We start from the raw sequence: 25,751 nt of genomic DNA, 5'->3' as shown, positions 1-25,751 counted from the left end.
ACAAATTAAAAAAAAAAAAAAACTTTATTTTCTTTGTGCTGGGCCTAGTATGTGATGTTAGAGATTTGGCAATCAGTTATCAGAATTTGGATTGCGAAAACCATCAAGTAGAATACCAGATGTGGGAGTTTCCACTGAAATTCTCTCTTCTTTTTGAAGTGTGAGATTAATGATCCGTATCAGATGTCTGACCCAGTTGTAGTCAGGTCTAATGTGAAGTATTTCAGATGGCCACGGGGTGATACAGGTGTGGCGGCAAAAAGCCCCTCCGAAATGAGATAAATTGCCTTGGCCTCATAATTATTAATCACTGTCTTCTAGAGGGTCCTGGGTTTCTAGAATAATGCAGGCAAGAAGGAAAAAGTTCCTTGACTGATGATTTGAGTACATATCAAAAATTTAGAAAACAAATAAATCAGTGACTTTTAATGAGAATATGTGTCAAATTCTACTACCAGAACTATCGCCAAATATATATATATATATGTATATATAAAGTACATACTAGGTTTTATTTCTGAAGAGGAAAATAGAGAGAAAAAAATGTGATTTGTCTGAAAGAACTAATAAAGAGCATTTCTACATGTAAAAATTTCCTCTGCAAAATAAGATTATAGTAAGTGGCGTAGTGGTTAAGTAAGAGCTTGGCTGCTAACCAAAAGGTTGGCAGTTTGAATCCACCAGCCACTCCTTGGAAACCCTATGGGGCAATTCTACTCTGTCATATAGGGTCGCTATGAGTTGAAATCGACTCAATGGCAATAGTTGTTTTGTGTGTGTGTGTGTGTGTGGTAAGCAAATTAGTGGCCCAGTTCTTTGCTCTAACACAGAATTTAGAGCTGTGTTCATATAAAGCAAAAGGAAATGACAAATAAATTATTGACAAAATTTTCTCTATATACCTGGATTATTTTGTTTGGTTATGTAGACGTAACTCAGATATCCTGGGAATTTTTATTGAGTGTACCTGACCATAATAGAATTGTCAGCATAGACAATCACCTGTGATTGTCTCTGAGGATGACCTACCCTTGACTCTGTGTCCGGTTTCCAGTTTTGGAACCAACGCCTTTTGTTACAGGAAGAAGGGGACAGGTAGCAATATCCCCAAATAACATATTCCCTTTTCTTAGTAGAATAGAGGGAAAAAGCGTGCTCCTCTGGGACTCTACAGACTTGGAAACTAGTCATGATCTAATGATATCAACTCATCAATAAGTTAACACAATACCAATTATACAACTTACACATTATTTCCCCCACATGTCTGACAGTTTGTTGTACTGTGGGGGCTTACACGTTGTTGTGATGCTGGAAGCTATGCCACTGGTATTCAAATACCAGCAGGGTCACCCACGGAGGACAGGTTTCAGCTGAGTTTCCAGACTAAGACAGACTAAGAAGAAGGACCCGGCAGTCCACTCCTGAAAAGAATTAGCCAGTGAAAACCTTATAAATAGCAGTGGAACATTGTCTGATATAGAGCTGGAAGATGAGCACCTCAAGTGGAAGTCACTCAAAAGACGACTGGGGAAGAGCTGCCTCCTCAAAGTAGAGTCGACCTTAATGATGTGGATGAAGTCAAGCTTTCAGGACCTTCATTTGATGATGTGGCATGACTCTAAATGAGAAGAAACAGCTGCAAACATCCATTAATAATCAGAATGTGGAATGTATGAAGTACGAATCTAGGAAAATTGGAAAATATTCAAAAATGAAATGGAACCCATAAACATCGACATCCTGGGTATTAGTGAGCTAAAATAACTGGTATTGGCGATTTTGAATCGGAAAATCATATGATCTACTATGCTGGGAATGACAACTTGAAGAGGGATGGTGTTGCATTCATCACCAAAAAGAACATTTCAAGATCTATCCTGAAGTACAACACTGTCAGTGATAGAATACTAGCCAAATGCCCACAAGGAAAACCAGCTAATACGACTATTACTCAAACTTACACACCAACCACTAAGGCCAAAGACAAAGAAATTGGAGATTTTTACCAACTTCTGCAGTCTCAAATTAATCAAACATGCAATCAGGATTCATTGATAATCCCTGATGATTGGAATATGAAAGTTGGAGACAAAGAATAAAAATTGACTATAGGAAAATATGGCCTTGGTGATAGAAATGATGCCAGAGATCGCATGATAGAATTTTGCAAGACCAATGACTTTTTCATTGCAAATACATTTTTTCACCAACATAAACAGCTTTTTTTTTTTTTTTTATACATGTGGACCTCACCAGATGGAATATACAGAAATCAAATAGACTACATCTGTGGAAAGAGACAATGGAAAACCTCAATATCATCCATCACAACAAGGCCAGGTGCAAACTATGGAACAGAACATCAATTGTTCCTATGTAAGTTCAAGTTGAAACTGAAGAAAATTCGAACAAGTTCACAAGAGCCAAAGTATGACCTTGAACATATCCCATCTAAATTTAGAGACCATCTCAAGAATACATTTGATGTGCCGAACATTAATGACAGAAGACCAGAGGAGTTGTGGAATGGCATCAAGGACATCATATATAAAGCAAGCAAGAGGTCACTAAAAAGACAGGAAAGAAAGAAAAGACCAAAATGGATGTCAGAAGAGACTTTGAAACTTACTCTTGAACATCTAGTAGCTAAAGCAAATGGAAGAAATGATGAAGTAAAAGAGCTGAACGGAAGACTTCAAAGGGCAGCTCAAAAAGACAAAGTATAATAATGACATGTGCAAAGACCTGGAGATAGAAAACCAAAATGGAAGAACACACTCGACATTTCTTAAGCTGAAAGAACTGAAGAAAAAATTCAAGTCTCAAGTTGCAAAAGTGACGTGGAAAATATTAAACAACTCAGGAAGCATCAAACAAAGATAGAAGGAATACAGAGTCACTATACCAAAAATAATTGGTCAACATTCAACCATTTCAGGAGGTAGTATATGATCAGGAACCGGTGGTAATGAAGGAAGAAATCCATGCTGCACTGAAGGCACTGGCAAAAAACAAGTCTCCAGGAATTTGTGGAATACCAACTGAGGTGTTTCAACAAATGGATGCAGCACTGGAAGTGCTCACTTGTTTATGCCAAGAAATTTGGAAGACAGCTACATGGCCAATCAACTGGAAGAGATTCCTATTCCTAAGAAAGGTGATCCAGCCAAGTGCAGAAATTATTGAACAATATTATTAATATGACATGCAAGCAAAATTTTGCTGAAGATCATTCAAAAGTGGCTGCAGCAGTGTATCTGCAGGGAACTGCCAGAAATTCAAGCCAGTTTTAGAAGAGGACATGAAACCCGGGATATCATTGCTGATGTCAGATGGATCCTGGCTAAAAGCAGAGAATACCAGAAAGATGTTTACCTGTGTTTCATTGTCTATGCAAAGACGTTCAATTGTGTGAGTTATAACAAATTACAGATAACATTGCAAAGAATGGGAATTCCAGAACACTTAATTGTGCTCATGAGGAACCTTTACATAGATCAAGAGGCAGTCATTTGAACAGAACAAGGGGATACTGTGTGGTTTAAAGTCAGGAAAGGTGTTCGTCAGGGTTGTATCCTTTCACCATACCTACTCAATCTGTATGCTGAGAAAATAATCCAAGAAGCTGGACTCCATGAAGAAGAATGTGGCAGCAGGATTGGAGGAAGACTTATTTACAACCTGTCTTAGGCAGATGACACAACTTTGTTTGCTGAAAGCAAAGAGGACTTGAAGCATTTACTGATGAAGATAAAAGACCACAGCCTTCAGTATGGATTATACTTCAACGTAAAGAAAACAAAAATTCTCACAACTGGACCAATAAGGAACATCATGATAAATGGAGAAAAGATTGAAGTTGTCGAGGATTTCATTTCACTTAGATCCACAATCAACACCTATGGAGGAAGCAGTCAAGAAATTAAAAGACACATTGCACAGGGCAAATCTGCTGCAAAAGACCACTTTAAAGTGTTGAAAAGCAAATATGTCTGTCACCTTCAAAACTAAGGTGCACCTGACCCAAACCATGGTGTTTTCAATCACCGCATATGCATGCAAAAGCTGGACAACGAATAAGGAAGATCGAAGAAGAATTGATGCCTTTGAATTGTGATGGTGGGAAAGAATATTGAATATACTGTGGACTGCCAAAAGAATGAACAAATCTGTCTTGGAAGAAGTAAAACCAGAACACTCCTTAGAAGCAAGGATGGCAAGACTATGTCTCACATACTTTGGATGTATTATGGAGGAGGGATCAGTCCCTGGAGAAGAACATCATGGTTGGTAAAGGAGAGGGCCAGCAAAAAAGAAGAAGACCTTCAACAAGATGGATTGACACAGTGGCTGCAACAATGGGCTCAAGCATAACAACAATTGTGAGAACGGCACAGGAGTGGACAGTGTTTTGTACTGTTGTACATAGGGTCGCTATGAGTCAGAACCAACTTGACAGCACCTAACAACAACAACAACACATTATTTACCATTAAAGGTAAAGTCCTCACCTGTAAAAATAAAGAAGTGAGATTTGTTCATTCTTTTGAGTCTACTCTCTGGATTCCTTGCCCTAATTTTGAGTTACTTCAAAGTTTTTGTTTGTTGATTGGCTGGTTGGTTTTAAAAATGCATATTTTGATTTGCAATTTTATTAAGCAGTTCCTCTCTGCTGAAAATTTATGCTGAGTTTACAGAACAGACATTGCTTGTGGAACAGACAATTATTGTATCAAACTAAGACAGCTATTTTGAAGATTAAACACAGGTGTTTTATTAATGATATTCCATTTTTGTTTAAATATTAGTAAATACATCTATATATCTTTATGTTAAATAAATACATGTTGTGAATAAATATATGTGTGTGACTGTGTGTTTAAATAAATAGTGACAGCCGGGTGGTATAGTGGTTAAGAGCTCAGCTGTTAACTGAAAGGTTGGCAGTTTGAATCTGCCAGCCACTTCTATGGGGCAGTACTACTCTGTCCTATAGGGTCGTTTTGAGTTGGAATTGACTCAATGGCAATGGGCTTTTTTTTTTTTTTAATATAGAGATACAGTAGCATATATATTGAAAAAAGGTGTGAACTAATAGAAGCCAAACTTTAGTTCAGTTTTTGCTGATCTGTAGTGAAGAACCAGATTTTTAAAAGTTATTATTATTTCCAATCACTTGGGGAACAAAATTTTTGTACAATAACATTAAAATAGGAAATTGCTATGAAAGTTTTAAGCTGTTTATTGTCTCTTTAGTAATCTCCTGGCAGGCCAGTAACACACAGATAAGCACCCGTCTATGGGCCACATTTTGAATAGAAACTTCCACTTCTGCCTAACAGTAGTTGACCCACTACTTCCAGTGCAATAGATTCTGGTGTTCAACATGGTTTATTTTTCTAGCTCACATTTGTATATTAACTGATTAACTTAAATGTCTAATGAGCGTAGGACTATGAATCAGGCACCATACTAGTCACTAAGTATAAAATGTGGATCTTACAAACTGTCAGGGAAGGCTGATATTAAACAAGTAACTACATTCTCTGGAGCAATGTGGAGACTAGAGAGGAAGGAGAGCAAGATGGGTGTGGGGAGAACACTTGATAGTTGGTGTTTTTATTGTATTTTTCCAAGCACAAGCCAATTAACTAGATATTAGCCCGACTCATTTCCCCAGAGAGTCTATTTTATTCTACACAATACACAAAAGAGTTGTAAGGACATTCCTAACTGACCTCAATGTCTTTTTAATAAAAAAATAAAAAGTTTCACTTGTTTGCATGGAAAGCAAATGAGTAAGAAAGGTCAGGAAAGAATAAAACAGCACCGTTAAATGGTTTTTTTTTTTAGTTAAATGGTACTCTAGGTCATATAACAGCACACACGGGCATCTCAAGCAACTTCTATTATTATTACAGGTTAGGGATGCTCAAGCCAACCCACCATTTTGAAATTTAATGATGCGGGTTCGTTGATAATTTTTGTTTGGCGAGGGGCTGTGGGAAGTACTAGATCAGCTGATAGGTCAGGTCAGAAATTCAATTTCATTTGGAAGGGCCTTCTGCCCATAAATATGAGCCCTGCTTTATTCTTGCATTTTTGTCCTTTTTCAAATTCAGTGTGGTGAACATAAAATTTTCACAAGAATAGCTAACATGTTCTGTGGATTTACTACATGCCAGTCAAGTACTATGTTAAGTGTGTTACAAGTCTATTTCTTTATCTTTTCAACTTTATGAAGGAGGTGCTATTTTTATCACATTTTTCAGATAAAGAAATTGAGACAAAGTAGCTTGCCCAAGGTTACAGAGCTACTATGTGGCAAAACCAAGTTCACAGCCAAGTAGCTTGATGGTGGAATCCTTGACTGCATTTGTACCTCCAGAGACATACATGGCCCCATGACCATGACAGCAGTCTATTTTAAAAGGAGGTATACATTTTATTAGGGGCTTGAGCCATTTGTTTAGAACAGAATTTGTGCTTTTTATATGGGAAACTGGACTCATCAGATTGAAGGTCCTAAATCAATACCGATAATAATAATAATAAGGAAGGGCCAGGTGCTCCATCATCACAGGGAAACTGAGTTCTGATACAGTGAGATACTTCAGCACAGCCTTCACAAAACACCAGCTGGTCCCAGCCAGCACATAAGCCCCAGTGCAGCCACTTCAGTTGCACACACGCTGGCTGTGATCAGGACTTTTCCCTTCACAAGAGGAACACTTGGCCTCCACAAAATACCAGCTAGAGCTGCTTTGTCCAGCTTTTGTTCTTCTGTTTTAGGCAAGGGCACCCTAAGCAAATGTATGAAGTAGGCACTTGCGCTGTGCCCCAACACCCACAAACCACATCCCACATATAAAGTCACCTAGGTGGAATAATCCAGGAAAAGAGGGGTAATTGTTGCACAGTATGAAGAGTGTGGACACCCTGGTTGCATAGTGGTTAAGTGCTACTGTTGCTAACCAAAAGGTTAGCAGTTCAGATCCACCAGACACTCCTTGGAAACTCTATGGGGAAGTTCTACTCTGTTGTATAGGTTCACTCTGAGTTGAAATCGACTCGACGGCAATGGGTTTTTGGTTTTTTTTTTATGAAAAGTGTAATCAATATCACTAAATTATACATGTAAAAATTGTTGAATTGGCAATTTAAAAAAAATTATTGTGCTTTAAGTGAAAGTTTACAAATCAAGACAGTCTGTCATACAAAAATTTATATAAAAAAAAATTTTTTTTATATACTCTGGTCGCTCTACCCCTAATGAGACAGCACACTCCCTCCCCCCACTCTCTATTTTTGTGTCCATTCGGCCAGCTTCTGACCCCCTCTGCCCTCTCATCTCCCCTCCAGATAGGAGCTGCCCACATAGTCTCATGTGTCTATTTAATCCAAGAAGCTCACTCTTTACCAGCATCATTTTCTATCCCATAGTCCAGTCCAATCCCTGTCTGAAGAGTTGGCTTTGGGAATGGTTCCTGTCTTGGGCTAACAGAAGGTCTGGGGACCATGCCCCCTGGAGTCCTTCTAGTCTCAGTCAGGCTATTAAGTCTGCTCTTTTTACCAGAATTTGGGGGTCTGCATCCCACTGCTCTCCTGCTCCCTCAGGGGTTCTCTGTTGTGTTCTCTGTCAGCGCAGTTATCGGTTATAGCTGGTGAGTTGGCAAATGTTTTGTTATGTATATTTTTACAATAAAAAATTAAATTATGTAAATTACAATGAAATAAATTATATTTAAGGCAAAAAAAATTTTGTTTAAGTGAAATTGAAGCTGCTAATGCAGAAGAAACTCCTTCACAGTGTGATCTCAAGGCTGGTGCTCAGTTATTACCTGTTAAGTAAACAAAGAAGTCATCTTCTCCCCCTACCACATGAGGCTCAATTCCTACAGTTTTATTACTTCTAAGGTGATATGAGAGAACATGCCAACTCTAGCCCGATATTGACTTTTTACCTAAAAGTAGTTTATCGTCCCAGCAACACTTCTCCCCTGAATTCTTACACAGAGGCCAAATCATTCCCATGAAAAAATAAACTGAAACATATAAGAACTAGTGGGACACCAAGAATACCTGCAGCCCCACTTGCCTCAGGGTCATCCAGAGCTCACTGTTCCCATGCTATTTGCAGCCATCCACCTGAGGGACTTTTTTGCATTTAAACTAAAAACCCAGTGTCATCGAGTTGATTCCGACTCATAGTGACCCTGTAGGACAGAGTAGGACTGTCCCACAGAGTTTCCAAGGAGCACCTGCTAGATTTGAACTGCCGACCTTTTGATTAGCAGCCTTAGTTCTTAACCACTACAGCACCAGGGTTTCCATTCTTGCTTTTAGCAGTGACTTAAAACAAGTCTCGGGTTTTTTTTTTTTTTTAATCAAGTCTCAGGGCACCTGTTATCTGCATTTCTAAAGATGAAGCTGCCACCCACCCACACTTGTAATCTCATCACACACAATTTTCTTAGGAGGAAAAGACTGACTAAAAGTAACAAATGGGTTAGTTTCCAGTTTCCACAGTGAATCTGCACCACTTTCTGTTACCTGGGATCAGGATAATGGTTCATTCATAACCATTATCTCACTTTTTCCTGTCTTTTTGTTTTGTTTAGTTTTAAAGGAAATAAATGAATGAAATCATACTCAGTTAACTCGGTTTGTTTGGGGTTTGAAAAGTAAATTGCCAAATAATATTGGCTTGCCAAACTGAAAGAGATTTAAAGACTATTATTACAACTACATGTTCGTTCATTCAACAATTAACTCTACTGAAGACTGATTACATGCAAAAATACTGTCAGGGCCCAGGGAGGAGACAAAGAAAAAAGGTATCTAGATTACCTCCATTTCCACCGCCTGCTCCAGAATATAGTCATGTACGTAAATAACCATAATTCAAGGAATAGTGTAAGGTCTATAATAAAAGATTAAGATGTTGTGAAAAAATTATGTGAGTAGATCAGGAGACCTTTCAGCTGCAGATGAAAAACCCAACTCAAACGCGCTAAAAAAAATTTAAAAAAACAAGCAAGCAAATAAGCCAACAAATGAACAAACAAGTACTTACTGGCTTCCTTAACAGTAAAGTGCTAAAGCAAGGTTAGTTGCAGGCTAGGCTTCATCTAACAATTTCAGTATCTTTCCTTGTGGCTACACTGCCCCATGATCTTGCCTTGTGGTAGCAATATGGCTGTAAGCATTCTATAGCTCACTTGGTCTTACTCCACAGTCTGGGGGAAAGAAGGATGCAAAACCTCCTCTCATTGCCAGAATGATTGGCTTGAGTGCCCAGTCCCAAATTAACCATTTTGAACAGAAGAGTGAGTAGTCTAATTGGTTTAAGTCAATCAGGGCTCTTCCCTTGGGTTAAGGAGAGCATCAAAGCCATCAACACTATGTGGCTGAGACTAGAAGGGGTGGCCTTCTGAAGAAAATCAGGATTGTGTTATTTAGAGAAGGGAAATAGATGCTGGACAGGTATTAATACTTTGCAGCAGAAAACAATTCTGAGAAGGATTAAGGGGAGGGAAGGGTAAGAGAGATTGGCTCCTAATAGACCCTGCTCAGCACTTAGAAGATAAAGAGGATCTATGATGGAAGATTTGAAGCAGGTGCCCTCAGTCTACAATCTCTGCTGGAGTGCCAATCTTCCCTACTTGAAAATAGCATAACTACAATGAGGCCGCCAGCACTGCCACTCATCGTTGGGCTCATCAGTTGCCTTCTCAGCTGCCAGAAAGTGTTCACAGTTTTTGCTGATGTAAGGACAATGATCATGTTATATCCATGACAGATAGTTTTCAAGGGACCCCTAGCAAGTAATCATGGCTAATAGTGTAATCCTTTTTTAGAAATAGGATTGAACTTTATTATGTTTTCAAGAAAAAATCACCTAAGCACACAGATAACATGGAAAAAAAGAACAGCTACATCTAAGCACACAGATAACATGGATACAAGTCCAGCTACAATTTAATGAGAGCTTACTACAAAGAGCAAGTGGTAATTGCTTTTTCCATGCATTATATCTGATCGGAAACCCTGGTGGCATAGTGGTTAAGTGCTACAGCTGCTAACCAAAGGGTTGGCAGTTCAAATCCACCAGACGCTCCTTGGAAACTCTATGAGGCAGTTCTACTCTGTCCTATAGGGTCACTATGAGTTGGAACCGACTCAATGGCACTGGGTGTGTGTATATATATATCTGATCATCTAATATTCATAAGAGACCTTTGAAATGAGTACTATTTTTCTTCCCATTTTACAGATAATAAAGTTGAGGCTAATGGTATTAAGTGCCTTGCCAAAGCTTACAGAAAGCATGGCAATATGGAATTTGAACTTGGAGATTTCTGGTACCAAAACCTATGCATTTAATCATCCCACCTTACAACCTCCCTAATTCATAAAGTTGGATACATTTGTTTTATTTTGTACAGAATAGGAATTAACAGTACAATACGCCTTTAAAAATTGTAAAGTAATTTATTTCCTGAAAATTAAACTTTCAATATGCCAGATTTTGTGAGAATTATAAAAATATCTGAAGCAGTGATCACTTAAAAAATTACTTGTGTGTGTATTTTTTTTACTATATTATGTTATTCTTTCACCCCACCCCACCCTACACACATGTAAATGAGTCTGTATTTACTAAAAAAAAGTACGTATTAATTAAATTGAGAGGTCAGTGCATATTTTCAAATGGCTGGGAGATAAACACTTTCCATAAATAATGCAGATAATTCAAAGGTAAATAAAGATATTTAAGTCAGTCCATCATGTTGCTATAATCTGATTATAACCTAATTATAACTCTTTCTGGATGTGGAACTGGGACATTATTTAATCTCACTAAACACCAGTTTCCTCATCTGTATGATGGGAAAAAGAGTAGTACCTTCCTTATTGGTGAAATACCATATGTTAAGCGCTTTTAAGTGCTTAATGCTGTACCTGGCATATAGCAAGTTCTCAGTAATTGTTAGTTATATTTATCAGCTATTAATAGAGTCAGCCTCTTCTCACCCTACCTTCTTTCCCTCCTTTCCCATATAAGTTCATAATAAAATTTTTTTTTCTGAAGATTTTTAGTATTTCTGTAGGAAAACTGATACTCCTTGCCTATCACCTTCCAAACCATAATATTTTACTTCTGAGTCCAGAAAATTTTCAACTCAATAATTTCTATCCCATTTTGAGCCTTAGACAAACATACCAAATACATTCTATTCTTTACCCTACATAACAGTATCTTGGTGGTGTTAAATCATTCTGATTTCATGGGGAGAATAATTTATGACTTTCCTCTCCCCTCAAAAAAAATAATAAATCCCCAAAACAAACAAACAAAATTTGATGGGTGAACAGACTTGGCAGTAAACTATCTTTGTACTTGGAAAAAAAAAAAACAAAGACATAGTCTAGGCCAGGGGTTCTTGACTAGTTGTCATAACCAGGGCCTGTGGGTGGGGGTGAGGGAACAGAGACACTACTGGGTTCTAGAGAGTAGAAGCCAGGGGCTAAATGCCCTTCAATTCATAGGACAGGTCCCCACAGCAAAGAATTATTGGCCCAAATGTCAGTATTGCCAATACTAACAAACCGTGGTCTGAGTATTTTTCGTCAAAGTAAATGTATATTTACATGGAGCGCATTAAAAGAAAAAATTGACCAACCACCACCCTGTCCCCCTAAGACAAACTTCAATTTGATGGTATTTAGTGGAAATACATTATAATAGCCAGATTTTTTTCTACTCCCTCCCTTCTTCTTAATATAAATAAAATTATATATTTATTTATTCTATCATTGTTGAGAATGTACACAGCAAAACATACGCCAATTCAACAGTTTCTACTCGTGCAATTCAATGATATTGACTACATCCTTCAAGTCATGCAACCATTCTTGCTCTCCTTTCCTGAGTTGTTGTTTCTCCGTTAAAATAAACTTACTGCCCCCTAAAAAGGTTCCTATCTAATCTTTCAAGTTGCTGTTGTTGCTTCAATCCCATATAGATAGTTCTTAAAAGAGCATAATGCTCAATGCAGGCATTTCTTTTACTAAACTAGTTAAGCTAAATTATTATTTGGTTTTAAGAAGACTTCAGAGGATACTTTTGGTTTCAGGTTGAAAGATTTTCTCAGGGTAATAGTTTCAGGGGTTCATCCTTCCTCCATGGTTCCAGAAAGTCTGGAGCCCATTAAAATGTGAAATTCTGTTCTGTATTTCTCCCCTTTTGATCAAGACTCTTCTCTAGAATCTTTGATTAAGAATATAACATTATATTTAAGCAGCTTAATGACTTGGGGAAAACCAGATTCTCAGAATTTCAGAAGTACTACCGTCTGACATGTTATTTTCACTTGTTAAGTGATAGCTTAATAGCCTTCAGTCACCTGCAGGAAGGCTCTGCTATTCCCGCTCAAGGGGCTCCTGTCTCTGTTGATGTCGTGACGTTACACAACATGAAACCATGATTTACTATGACTTTACACAGTACAGCAAGGCTTTTGGGAATGGTCTTTACACTTCCATTGAGACCCTTGTTTCAGATCCAGAAAGGGTCTTTGACAGTGGAAGAAACAACTGGGCTTTTATAAAACACATAAAGCAGAAATAAAATAAATCAAATTCCTGAAGTACTCCATGAGTGTTTATTGTTTGGTATGGAATGACGAGAAACAAAATCAAGCACAAGTGATCGTTCCAGTTGTTTGACAGCAGAGTTTCACATTCTCTGCGTTCCTGTTGCTATTTTGATGTTTCTAAAAGTGTGACATCCTGCATCTTAGTGGTGTGAAGCTGAGACAAATTAGTGCAACACGCTCTATGGGAGAAAGATGAGATTTTTTAATCAATCACATGGATGACTGACATGTAAAAATGTTCTTTGGCACAATACTATAAAAAATACATAAGAAATACAAAGAGCATTAAATGAAATACATATTTTTATGTTGACTTAAGAATTTATTCCTATTTAGTCAACTTTCTCATTTATTTGTTTACATTTTATAGAAATTCCTTAGGAAATATCTTTGAAACTCTAAAGTTGCATATACCAAATGGAGAAGAAATATAGACTGTTTTAGTTTCTGACTTAGTCTATGCTGGTGCATATAATTTTGTTTCTCAAGCTGGTTTAGCTTCACCCAGGCTATGTGTGTGCTTGTCTACATGTTTCCATCTGAAAACATAGAGAAAAAAAAGAAAAAAAACTGCCTTGAAGAGAATTTATTTAAAAAAAAAAAAAAAAAGAAGAAGCTTTTTTTCTTTGCTTTAGGTTTTTGTTGGGAAGATTTGCACTTTGCAGCTTTTCCTTAGAACTACAAAAGTTTTCCTAAAAACGTTTTGAAACAGAAAATAAAAAGTGTCACTAGGGAAACAGCCAGAAGTTTGAAAGCTTTTTTCTTCCCCCTTTTTCCCTCTTTCACTTAAAATGAGTGAAATGTGTAACACAAGCTGATTCACATAAACAGTTACTTGTACCTAAATTACTAAAGGTTTTAAATATGTCATTTTTAACACAAGTTCTGAGCTGAAGGGCAACCACAAAAGAAAAATGATGATTGAAATATGCACTTTCCCTTATTTCAGGAATGGACTCAGAAGCATATATTTAATTGTGACCCTGAAAGAATGGATACTCTAAAGGATTTTGGAGATTAATCATCACAGACATAATAAATCAAAATCTTATTGTTAGTCATTACAAGGAGGCCATTTATTCTTAACAACATTATTTAAAATATAACAGTAAGGTCTGAACTTCCTCATTCAGTAAGAATTGAGCAAGTGCCTAAACTATGCCAACTATGTCTCTTGGTAGTGCTTTCTCTTTTCCAAGTGCAAAGGGTCTGTTATTTGGCGAGCCCATTCAATGCCCTAGGCAGATTTTACTTTGAACTCTGATAAATGCAAAAGAAATAAATTCATGTGTGCCTGACAATGTTATAGTTTGGGTAGACTTGACTTGGCATTTCAATTCAGGTTGAAGAAGTTATTGATTCTAAAGTTCATATGAAAGAGAAAACTCTCAAGGAAAGCAAAGACATTTTTGAAATAATGACATAAGAGCAAAGATCAGGCTTGCCCCAACAGATATGAAAATATAAAATAGTGCTTGATAACTAAGCATGTATTTATTCAGGGATAGAAAAAATGATCATTGGAAAAATATAATCAAGAAACAGATTCTTTGTATTTGGAAATTTAGTTTGAGATAAAGGTGGTGTTTCAAAAGGCGGGCAGAATTGAGCTCAGCTACTAACCAAAATGTTGGCAGTTTGAATCCACCAGCTAGCTGTTCTTTGGAAACCCTATGGACAGTTCTACTCTGTCCTATAGGGTCGCTATGAGTCAGAATCAACTTGACAGCAATGGATTTGATTTTTTTTGTTGTTGTTTGATCAACATTTAAAATATGCATATTCTCGAATGAAGTGAATACACTTTTAGAAATCTGTTCAATAGAAATATTACCATAAATGCAGGAAAAAAAAGATGTATACAACATGATGCTCTTTGTTTCATTATTTGCAATGGTAAGTGTTGAAAATAGATTAAATGCACAAAAGGAGGTGTTTTAAATGTATATATGGTATTCATAATGGAATATTATGCAGTCATTAAAATGAATGGTATAGACACATATGTATAAACATGGAAAAGCTCCCAGAAAATATTATTTAGCACTTGACTACTAGCAGAAGTTTGGCGGTTTGAACACATCCAGAGGCACCTCAGAATAGAACTGGTGATCTGCTTCCAAAGGATGACAGCCTTGAAAGCCCTGTGGAGTAATTCTACTCTGCACGTATGAAGTTGCCATGAGTCAGAATCAGTTTGAAAGCAACTAACAACAACAATGAATACCAGAATGTTACAAAATATATAAAGAATGATGTCATTCATATAAATAACCAGAAAGTTTTTTATATATATATATATATATATACGTATATACCAAGTACATAGAAAGAGACTGGAAGAATATATCAAGTTGTTTATATATATAACAACGTATATATAACAGGGTCTCTCTCTAGGAAGAAGAGAGAAGGTGAGGAGGGGGAATGAAGGCTGTAGCTTGAAGAAAAACAGAACCTATCTCTGTATTGTTTGAATGTTTAAAGAGAACATTGAAAAGGACTCTATACCTATGTTGTCCAATATGGTAGCCACTAGCCACATGGGGTTGTGGAGCACATGAAACACAGGTAGTATGACTGAAGAACTGAATTTCTATTTTATTTTAATTAATTTTGGACAGTGCAGTTCTAGGCCATCAGTTAACTTCCAAAGGAGTTACAAATATGCTTCCACTTGCTAATAGACAGTAAAAGCAAAACCAAACCCCTTGCTATCAAGTTGATCCTGACTCATAGCAACCCTATTAAGACAGTGTAGAACCCCTCCACATGCCTCTCCTGCCCTCCCACTCCCCACTCCCAGTTAGGCCTCTGCCTCTACAGACCATTCATTCAACTGTTGACTATTTTCCACTTCTGAAAATATTTTCCCCCTCAATACTCAAGTCTCAAACCTGTCCTGATTCCAATTCCTCTCTGACCAACCACCCATCTTCCTTCTTTCATTTTCTAACCATGCATCCCTCCAAAGGCTCTAAGCCCTCTGCTGCTTTCTTCCCACTCTAATTCTTCCAGTAACAATCTTTTTCCCTAGAATCTAGGCAGAGAGTTGAATGGCTGCTTCTTTAGTTCTAATCTCTTATCTGCTTTCTCTCCACATATGTCCAATCGCCAAAGGACATATTTACCAAGATTCTCCGTTCTTGCATCAGAATCAGCATATCCAGGATTAAACTTCCCTTTCCTTTTTCTGGATCCCCTGGATGGCACAAACAGTTAAGAGCTAGGCTGCTAACAAAAAGATTGATGGTTTGAATCCACCCAGAGGCACCTGAGAAGAAAAGTCTAGTGACCTACTTCCAAAAAATAAGCCATTGAAAGCCCTATGAAGCACGGTTTTACTCCGACACACATGGGGTCACCATGGGTTGAAATCAATCCTGTGGCAACTGGTCTGAGTTTTTCCCCCCTTTTTTTCTGGTATCCTATTTGCTTTTCCAGTTTCATGGTAGACACTTTGGAACAACCTTTGATTTTTCTGTGCAATTCTGTCCTAATCTTTTTCTTCCTCCAAAAATGTCTCTCACAATTTCCCATTCCTCTACATTTCTGTGGTCATTACTCTTGCCTGGATTACTCAGCACATCACAACTGAGTGACTAACACCACTAGTCTACTTGCCTCCTGTTTGTTCTCCTAATCAAACCACATACAATTAATATGTCTACTGCACCAATTCTTTGATGTCATTCCTTTCTTAGGGGCTTCTGTTTTCTATTAAAATGAATTCCAGTCCTACTGTGTGGCTCTCAGGTTTGCATTATAAACCTGTTCTGTAACCTATGCACAATTTGTCTCAACTTTCATAGAAGCTTATACCTTTAGATTTGGAAGGTTTGAGCTCACTTGTATGTCACGGTGAGTAAATGAGGATACAACAATGCTAAACTACCCGAAGTCACATTAAGAAAACTCAAGCAATGCGGCATTAAGTTTGTGTGAAGAAGCAGTTCTAATTGCTAGCTATGCCATCTTGGGAAAATATGTAGCTTTTCTGTACTCTAGCTGCCTCATGTGCAAAATAGGGCAAGAAATACTTTTCCTACTTAAAGATAAAAGATAGAATTATATCAGAGGTCCTTGAAGTGTAGTCCCAGGACAAGTAACTGCAACATCCCTGGGGATTTGTTAGATCTGCAAGTTCTCAAGCCCCACCCCAGGGCTACTTCATCCAAAACTCAGGTGTGACCTGGCAACCTGCATTTCAACAAGTCCCCTAGGTGCTTCAGATGCACACTAAAATTTCAGAACCAATGAACTAGATGATTTTACAAAGTCCCTAGGGATCCAAGTTCTATCCATCTAACTAATTGAATTCTATTAACTCTAATCTATAGAGGAGAAGGAGCCTTCTTGAGTGTGTTTAATTTAGTTTATGAGATTAATTCCAAAGCTCCCAAGTCACAGTTTAAATGGAGAGCAGGAGCAGGCGATCACTCAAACTCATGCAGAAACGTAGCATCAACAATGAAGTAAAAAACAAAACAAAACAAATACTTTACCATTCAGTCTATTCTGACTCATAGTGACCCTATAGGGTAGTACTATGCATGATAGGGTTTCCAAGCCTATAAATCTTTACAGAAGCAGACTGCCACATCTTTCTCCCGCAGAGCATCTGGTGGTTCCAACCACCAAACTTTCAGTTAGCAGCCCAGCACTTAACCACTGCGCCACCGGAACAGGTGTATATAAATGGCAAGGGTTCAGGAGGAAAGGCAATTTGATTTAGTTGCTCCACAGCCTGAAGAGAAAAGCATTCATTTCTTGGAGGGGAGAGGCCTAGTTCTGCTAAATTGTGTCTCTAGAAACAATAGAATTAACTGTATTTCTGAAACAACTTATTCAAGTCTAAGGTATTCAACCAAACTGGAGTGAGCAATAAGGCACAGGAATGCTGCAGAGAGGACTGTATTATTTTGGTAATTTGAGGGAGAGCTTTGAACCAGTTCACTCCAGTTCGAACCCCTGCTAATAATTTGAATTTCTGACAAGTTCCCTGCTGATAATTTGCATTTCCACCTCAGATATACTGAATCAGAATTTACATTTAAACAAGATCCTCAGGTTATTCTTATGTATAACTTCTTGAGAACTTGAAATGCAAATTTTCAGCAGGGGTTCCAACCAGAAGTGACCAGTTTGAGGCCCTAGTTTTTGGCAGGAAGCATTAGGACAGCTGAAGCTATGCAGCTAGGTGGAGCAATTGAACATCTTTGGTAGACAGTTGAGAGAGAAAGAAAGGTAGCAGAAGAGAGATTGACATTTTTTAACTCAAACATACTTTTCTGTCCTTACAGAAACTCTAGGGGCAGGGTCCAACAATTTGTCTTTTTTAAAGCCCTCCAAGTAATTCTGATGCACAGTATGCTTTGAGAACCACTACCTCACATCATTGCTCTTCAAACGTGGCTGCACACTGGATTTATCTAGGAAGATATCTACATTCTATACCCAAAGGTAATGATTTAATTGGACTCAGGTGCTGTCTGGGCATCAGGATTTTTTTAAGCTTCTGATGATTTTAACATACAGTAGGATAAGAGCAAAGACTTTATGATGTAATGTAAAATCTTGCTACTCAATTTATGCTCTCTGGACAAAGAAAAAATTAGAAAATCGGGAAAGGGTAAGGCTTGTCAGAAAAGGGAATCTCAAATCTCAAGTCATACCTATTGAATCAGAATCTTTATTTTCCCAAGATCCCCAAATGAGTCTTATGCATATTAAAATTTGAGAAGCACTGTTCTAGAGAAGTGTTGAAGCAGTGCCATCAAATATAATTTTCTGAAATGATGCCAGTATTCTGTATCTGTGCTGTCCAATATGGTAGCCACTAGCCATGTGTCCAATTCAAAATGGACACTCAAAAATGTCCCTGGAGAAGGACATCATGCTTGGTAAGGTCGAGGGTCAGCAAAAAATAGGAAGATCCTCAACGAGATGTATTGACACAGTGGCTGCAACAATGCGCTCAAGTATAACCACAACTATGAGGATGGCACAGGACCAGGAAGTGTTTCGTTCTGTCGTACATAGGGTAGCTATGAGTTGGAATGACTCTACAGCACCTAACAACAACAGCCAAGTGTAGCTATTGAGCACTTGAACTATGGTTAGTGCAACTGAGGAGCTGAAGCTTTTTTATTTTAATGAATATAGCCACAGGTGGCTAAAAACAAACAAACCCATTGCTGTCCAATCGATTCCAACTCATAGCGGCCCTATAGGGCAGAGTAGAACTGCTCCATAGGGCTTCCAAAGAGCAGTTGTTGGATTTCAACAGCCAACCTTTTTGTTAGCAGCCTAACTCTTAACTACTGTGCCACCAGGGCTCCATGCGGCTAGTGGTTGTCATATCGGACATTGCAACTCTAAAGAAAGAACAATGATTCCAAGGCATAATTAGGGTTGGCCAATGATATAGCATCAGGCATCACCTCATTTTGCGTAGTAAAATGTCAGGACTGAACAGTAGGCAATGTTTTAAGCTAAGAGAATTTTGTGTCTACCATTTTCTTTTCTTGGTACTTGATATCTTTATTTGGTACATGGAGATCCAGAATCCCTGATACTCTAATAATTCTATTTCTCCATCCTCTCCACAGTTTATCTATTTATATCTTATTTAAGAAAGCTATCGTTCTTTTAAGGAGCCCTAGTAGCACAATAGTTAAGTGCTCAGCTGCTAACAGAATGGTTGATGGTTCAAACCCATCAGCTATTCCATGGAAGAAAAGAGCTGGCATCTATGGGTCCCCTAAAGATTAGAGCCTAAGAAACCCTATAGGGCAGTTCTACTCTGTCCTATAGGTTTGCTATGAGTCGGAATTGATTGATGGCACCCAACAACAATTTGGTTCTTTTGTAATCCCTTGGTGGAGCAAACAGTTAACTCACTTGGCTACTAATTAAAAGGTTGGAGGTTTTCTTCCTCCCAGAGAATCCTCAGAAGAAAGTCTGGGTAATACAATTCTAAAAAATCAGCCACTGGAAACTCTGTGGAGCACAGTTCTCCTCTGTTCTATAGGGTCACCATCAGTCGGAACTGACTCGCCAGCCATTGTTTTTTTTGTTTTTTATAGTTCTTTTATTATTGAAAGAGGACTAAATCCAAGATTTAGGACAGAAAAGAACAAATTGAATGGAACTAATTAAGGGCAAGATTGAAAGAAGACCAGTTATAACAAAACAGTGGACAGGAAGATATTTTGGAATAAGGAAGACTTTGGGAGATACTTCACTTTATGCCTAATTGTAGGTTGAACTATGGCCATAGTATAATCCCACGAATTTAGGCCTCAGAGACACTGGGAACAAATCACCTTAAGATCCTACAGGGTCAGGAATCTTTCTGCAGTTGCAGAAAAGTTGATGAATCAATAACAGTGTTGCCACTTCTTCATCTTATAGTAATAGATTGTTTTTAATATTTAACTTAAATGTCTGGTTGTTTAATATAAAAGAAACAGTCATGGACATTTAGGCAGTGCTCAGTTAATAGTGTTTAATTGCTGATTAACATACTTCTGAACTTCAAAATTCTGTAATTTTGCAACTATTGTTTTAAAGCAATGGCCAGTAATTTAATAATCTACAATAACCATATATAAACTTTAAAAATTTTAATACTTAAACTTTTAGAGTTTAAGTATGACCCATACTAAGTAGACAGAGAAAAGTTTTTGAAAAAACTTGTTTTTAAAAAGCAGCAACCTTTACATAAAATTAGCATTTGTAATACAAAATGATTTTGGCAGAATTCACACTAATGATCCTGGGAGTTAAAACTTGAGACTATCTCTCTATTTTTGTAATGCCTTCCATTTCTCAAGATCATACAGGAATCTGAGAACTACTGTACTGTGGAATCATTTTCTAAATGACAAAAATGTAAACATGCCTAAGATGAAATGAAAGAACATTAATGGATGGAACACTAAGAAGACTTTGTCCTGATGCAATTAGATAGGGGATTTAGATAGACAAAATGTAACTATATGAGGAGGAATTTGGAAGGAAACCTGATTTCTTAGATATTTTATTGAGGATACTAATTCATTTCTGACTTAGAAAAAGGGAGCGCAAAAGGGTCTGTTGGATTAGTATCAAGACTATTTATATGATGCCTTTTGCCTTAGTCATCTAGTGCTGCTATAACAGAAATACCACAAGTGGATGGTTTTAACAAAGAGAAATTTATTCTCTCACAGTCTGGCAGGCTACAAGTCTAAATTCAGGGCATTGGCTCCAGGAAAAGGCTTTCTCTCTCTGTTGGCTCTGGAGGAAGTTCCTTGTCATCAATCTTCCCCTGGTCTAGGAGCTTCTTCACATAGGAACCCCAAGTCCAAAGGATGCACCCTGCTCCTGGTGCTGCTTTCTTGGTCGTATGAGGTCTCCCAACTCTCTGCTTGCTTCCCTTTCATTTTATCTTTTTTTTTTTTAAGATAAAAGGTGGTGCAGGCCACACCCCAGGGAAACTTCCTTTACATTGGATCAGGGATGTGATCTGAGCAAGGGTGTTACATCCCACACTAAACCTCTTTAACCAAAGGTAGAGATTATGATTTATAACACAGGAAAATCACAAAATGGAGGACAACCACACAATACTGGAAATCATGGCCTAACCAAGTTGACACATATTTTTGGAGGACACAATTCAATCCATGACACCTCTTCATTGATTAGAATTGAACTAGCTAGAAGGTGGGAATTACCAGAACCTTCTTTGCACGCAGTACAATGGCAGATATTTTTGTAAAAACTAATCTGAATCATCAAAAGGGTCTGAGGCTTTTCTTAATTATCAAAAGTGAGATTAAATTATATTTGAAGCCTCTAAAAACTGGTTTGGCTAATCAATGCACAGAGTAGAACTGCCCCACAGGGTTTCCAAGGAGCGCCTAGTAGATTTAAACTGCCAACCTTTTGGTTAGCAGCTGTAGATCTTAACCACTACGCCACCAGGGTTTCAGCTCTAAAGGTAGAAAATTAAAGAAGAGGTTTTTCATCAGCACTTCTGCTTGCTGTGCACAATTTTATTTAATACTATATTTTGGAGATTCATTTTATTATACATATATAGTTTATATATGTCATCTATATTTTATAAAAATGTTAATACAACATAAAAAAAAAAAAAAAAACCTTTGCCATCAAGTTGATTTTGACTCAAAGCAACCCTATAGGACAGAATAGAACTGCCCCATACATAGAGCTTCCAAGAAGCAGTTGGTTAATTTGAACTGCCAACCTTTTGGTCAGCAGCCAAGCTCTTAACCACTGTACCACCAAGCAAATTTCCTGAATCAACATAATATCTGTCTAGTGTTTTCCAATCAAGTGGGCTCTTTGGTGCTGATCCATGGCTGGGAAGTTCAAGAAATATCCACTTATTGAACAAGTATTTATCAAGCGCTCACTATGTGCCAAGTTCTGCTCTGTACCCCAGAGACACCTAAATGAACGAAATGCACAAAAAATCCTTGGCCTCATGGAGCCTACATTCAAGTGGGAGAGACAGAAAAGATACACAATCAAACAATAAAAATACATGGTAGATGGTGATAAGTATTACAGAGAAAAATAAAGTAGGAGAAAGCTAGGGAACATTGGAGAGTAGGTATAGTCATTTTAAACAAGTTCTGCATGAGAAGGCTACACTGAGTTTATGACATTTTGGTTAAGACTGAAAGATGATAGGATGTGGGACATGTATGTATCTTCCTAACCGATCAGAACGGGGATATGAAATTCTGGTGATAAAAACCCCAGTGCTGTTGAATCGATTCCGACTCATAGATTCTGGTGATAAGAGCTCTTATATAGTTGGCCCTCCAAGGAAGGTGTAAATGAAAGAGCTAGAGGGTGGGGAACCCTAAGTGAGGGAAGGCCAAGAACTGGAAAGTTTCAAAGGTAATTTCAGCCAATATCACCATTTTATCAAGGTTGTCCTGGTCAAATTTCATAGTACATTTATACAGATGCTTTAAAAACCATTGGAAGTCACTATTCATGAGAAAACTCAGAGATTTTACCATCTTAACATCAATGTCCTTATTGTGAAATGGCTCCACACTCTAACAAAGAACCTTTTATTACACATGTGTTATTCATTCAGGGAACAGTCAAGACCCTTACTGACATGCCTATTGGATTTGGAAAGAGAAGAAACCAACAAAGAGAGGAACACAATGAACAGGCATAATCATTTTATCACAAGACAAAGCCCAAAGGGAATTTAAATATTTAAACAAATGTGTAGGCATTCCCCACTTGAAGGAGCCAAGTATGTTTTGGCAGAAGGGAATTTCCATGTTGTTTCAACCTTGTTACAGTTAGTTCTCTTTTAATTAGTATCTCTAATATACAAATGTATTTCCCCCCCTTTCTTTATTGGCCTTATCCATATCCAAATAATAAGAAAACTCTCACAGGTAAAGATTTTTCTTTTTAGAATTTATTTTTACTCCAATTAAAATAATTTTTATTTTAATTTAATTATTGCCTGAGTTCAGACACATCCTCACAAAGTGAAATGTCAAATTTCAAAATTGGAACCTCTCCCTTTCCACAGGTATTGTTATCATTCAAAATGCCATATTTTAATTCAAGGATTGGAAAGAATACTGAGTAAACTAATGTTACTATCTGAATATCCTCAGAAAGAAAACAAAAGCAAACAAACAAAAACATAGGGAAAATGAAAATAGTACTTCGTTAATGTATGCATTGTTCTTCAATGGAAAACTATGAGTTGTATTTGGAAACTATTTTACAATTCCGTAAGTTGTAGAAAACTGATAGCAATGCAAAAAATAATTTTTGTCTGTAGACAAGGCAATAAATTCTGCCCCCACTGTGAGAAACTTAATTTTGCTTCCAATTCACACATCATTTCAATTTCAGTATTCCAAATCTACAAAAGTCTCTTCTTTAGATTTTCTTTTGAATTGTTTGTAACACCTTACCAGTTTTCTCACTAATTAGTTACATAAAATCTTTAATGCTTGTTAATTTTTATATCTCCATGAGAGTCATAATTTTACCTTTTCTTTGGAATATTATTTTTAACAGTATTATACAGTATATCAACTCCCAGTTGCCCAAAGGCTAATCACATTCAGGTTAGTGGGCAAGTTTTAATTTTAACTTTACTAAAACTGTGACATGTTTATAGAATGTCCTTATTCATATTATCAAAACCAATATTTACTCTTTCTTCCCAGGCATCCAAAACCCTAAAGAAACTAAACTAAACCTAAGATTCTGTTAAAGGAAAAGCCTAAGTGTATAATTGTCTTAAGAGTAAAAAAGGGATAATGTAATTCAACTAGAGAGACACCCAACAAGCCAGTGCCGTCGAGTCACACAGAACTAATGAATTTTATCAGTCTAGGAAGCAATCTTCTTTACCAAAACCCATTTTGCTTGGAAAAAATTTTGTGTAATTTGAATGAAAGCTCAATATTGACTTCCTTTTTTTTTTTCAAGAGTGAGATATCCAACACATTGTGTCATTATTTCTTTTGAAAGGAATATACAGAACATCACAGTCATTCATACATAAATGTAAGTAGCAAAGTATCTGAGAAAAACACCATTAGTTTAAGGTTAGTCAATTATCCTACAGATCATAGCTATTATTATTTTTTGACCTATTTGCCTAGTAACATGAATGTCTGGAAGACAAACAGCTTTCCAGAGAAAGTCACGAATATCTTACTGCAAAAAAAAAAAAAAAAATGCAGTGATCAGTGATGGCTAACAGATACATTCAATACTCATTAAAGATAAAGACTATTTTGAAGTATACTGAAGCACTGTACACAGGCTTGTCTGAGCATAGCGTCTCATTTGTAGTTCAACATATTCTAATATAAAGGGAAATTTAGTGGCCTATACAAAGTATACAAGAACAGAGTTCTTAGTTAATTCACAGAGAATAAGGTTGAAATCAAAATGTATTAACTATTATTACCCACTGCCATCAAGTCGATTCTAGGGTAGCAAAATCTAATCATATGAAAACGTGTGACAAAACATTCATTGTGCATAAGCAAGTAAAAATATGGAATTCATAGGGACCAAAAGTCATTTATGGCTCAGACCTATCTTGTCACAAATAATTTAATTTACTTTTACAAGCATTGCCAATACTGCATTAGGAGTCATGGGGGATTCAAGTTGAAATTTTGTTATACATTAGTTTGTGGATTTCTTATAAGCAGTCTGGTACATAGAAATTAATAGTCAATGTTTTACATGTGCTTTTAGTAACTATTAGTATACTGTGATTTTAAAAGCATAAAGTAGAAGTGACAAATCAATGCCCAAAGAGGTCAGAGAAAGTAGATTAATAAAGCAAGCTGGATAGAAAGTTACAGAGAGTTTGGAGTCTGTGTTTACCTGAAGAAGACTACATAATTCATTATCTCATACTTTCTGCTAACTTTGGGTTTCATTTGCCCTTTTGTTTGTTTGCCTGTTTCTTAAGATTGGAGCTGAGGTCATTGATTTTTCTTTTCTAATATAGCCATTAGTATAATTTTTCCTCTGTGTCAGAGTTGTATCCCTTTGCCATATTTATTCAATCTATATGCTGAGCAAATAATCTGAGGAGCTGGACTATATGAAGAAGAGTGCGGCATCAGGATTGGAGGAAGACTCATTAACAACTTGCTTTATGCAGATGACTCAACCTTGCTTGCTGAAAAATGAAGAGGACTTGAAGCACTTACTGATGAAGATCAAAGAATTCAGTATGGGTTACACCTCAACATAAAGAAAACAAAAATCCTCACAACTAGACCAATAAGCAACATCACGATAAATGGAGAAAATACTGACGTTTTCAAGGATTCATTTTACTTGGATCCACGATCAACATCCACAGAAGAAGCAGTCAAGAAATCAAAAGATGCATTGCATTGGGTAAATCTGGTGCAAAGGACCTCTTTAAAGTGTTATTAAGCAAAGATGTCACTTTAAGGATTAAGGTGCACCTGACCCAAGCCATAGTGTTTTCAATCGCTTCATACCCATGTGAAAGCTGGACAATGAATAAAGAAGACCAAAGAA

Source organism: Loxodonta africana, chromosome 16 (assembly GCF_030014295.1).
Source record: "Loxodonta africana isolate mLoxAfr1 chromosome 16, mLoxAfr1.hap2, whole genome shotgun sequence".
Lineage (NCBI taxonomy): Eukaryota > Metazoa > Chordata > Mammalia > Proboscidea > Elephantidae > Loxodonta > Loxodonta africana.
This window is presented reverse-complemented; position numbering follows the sequence as displayed.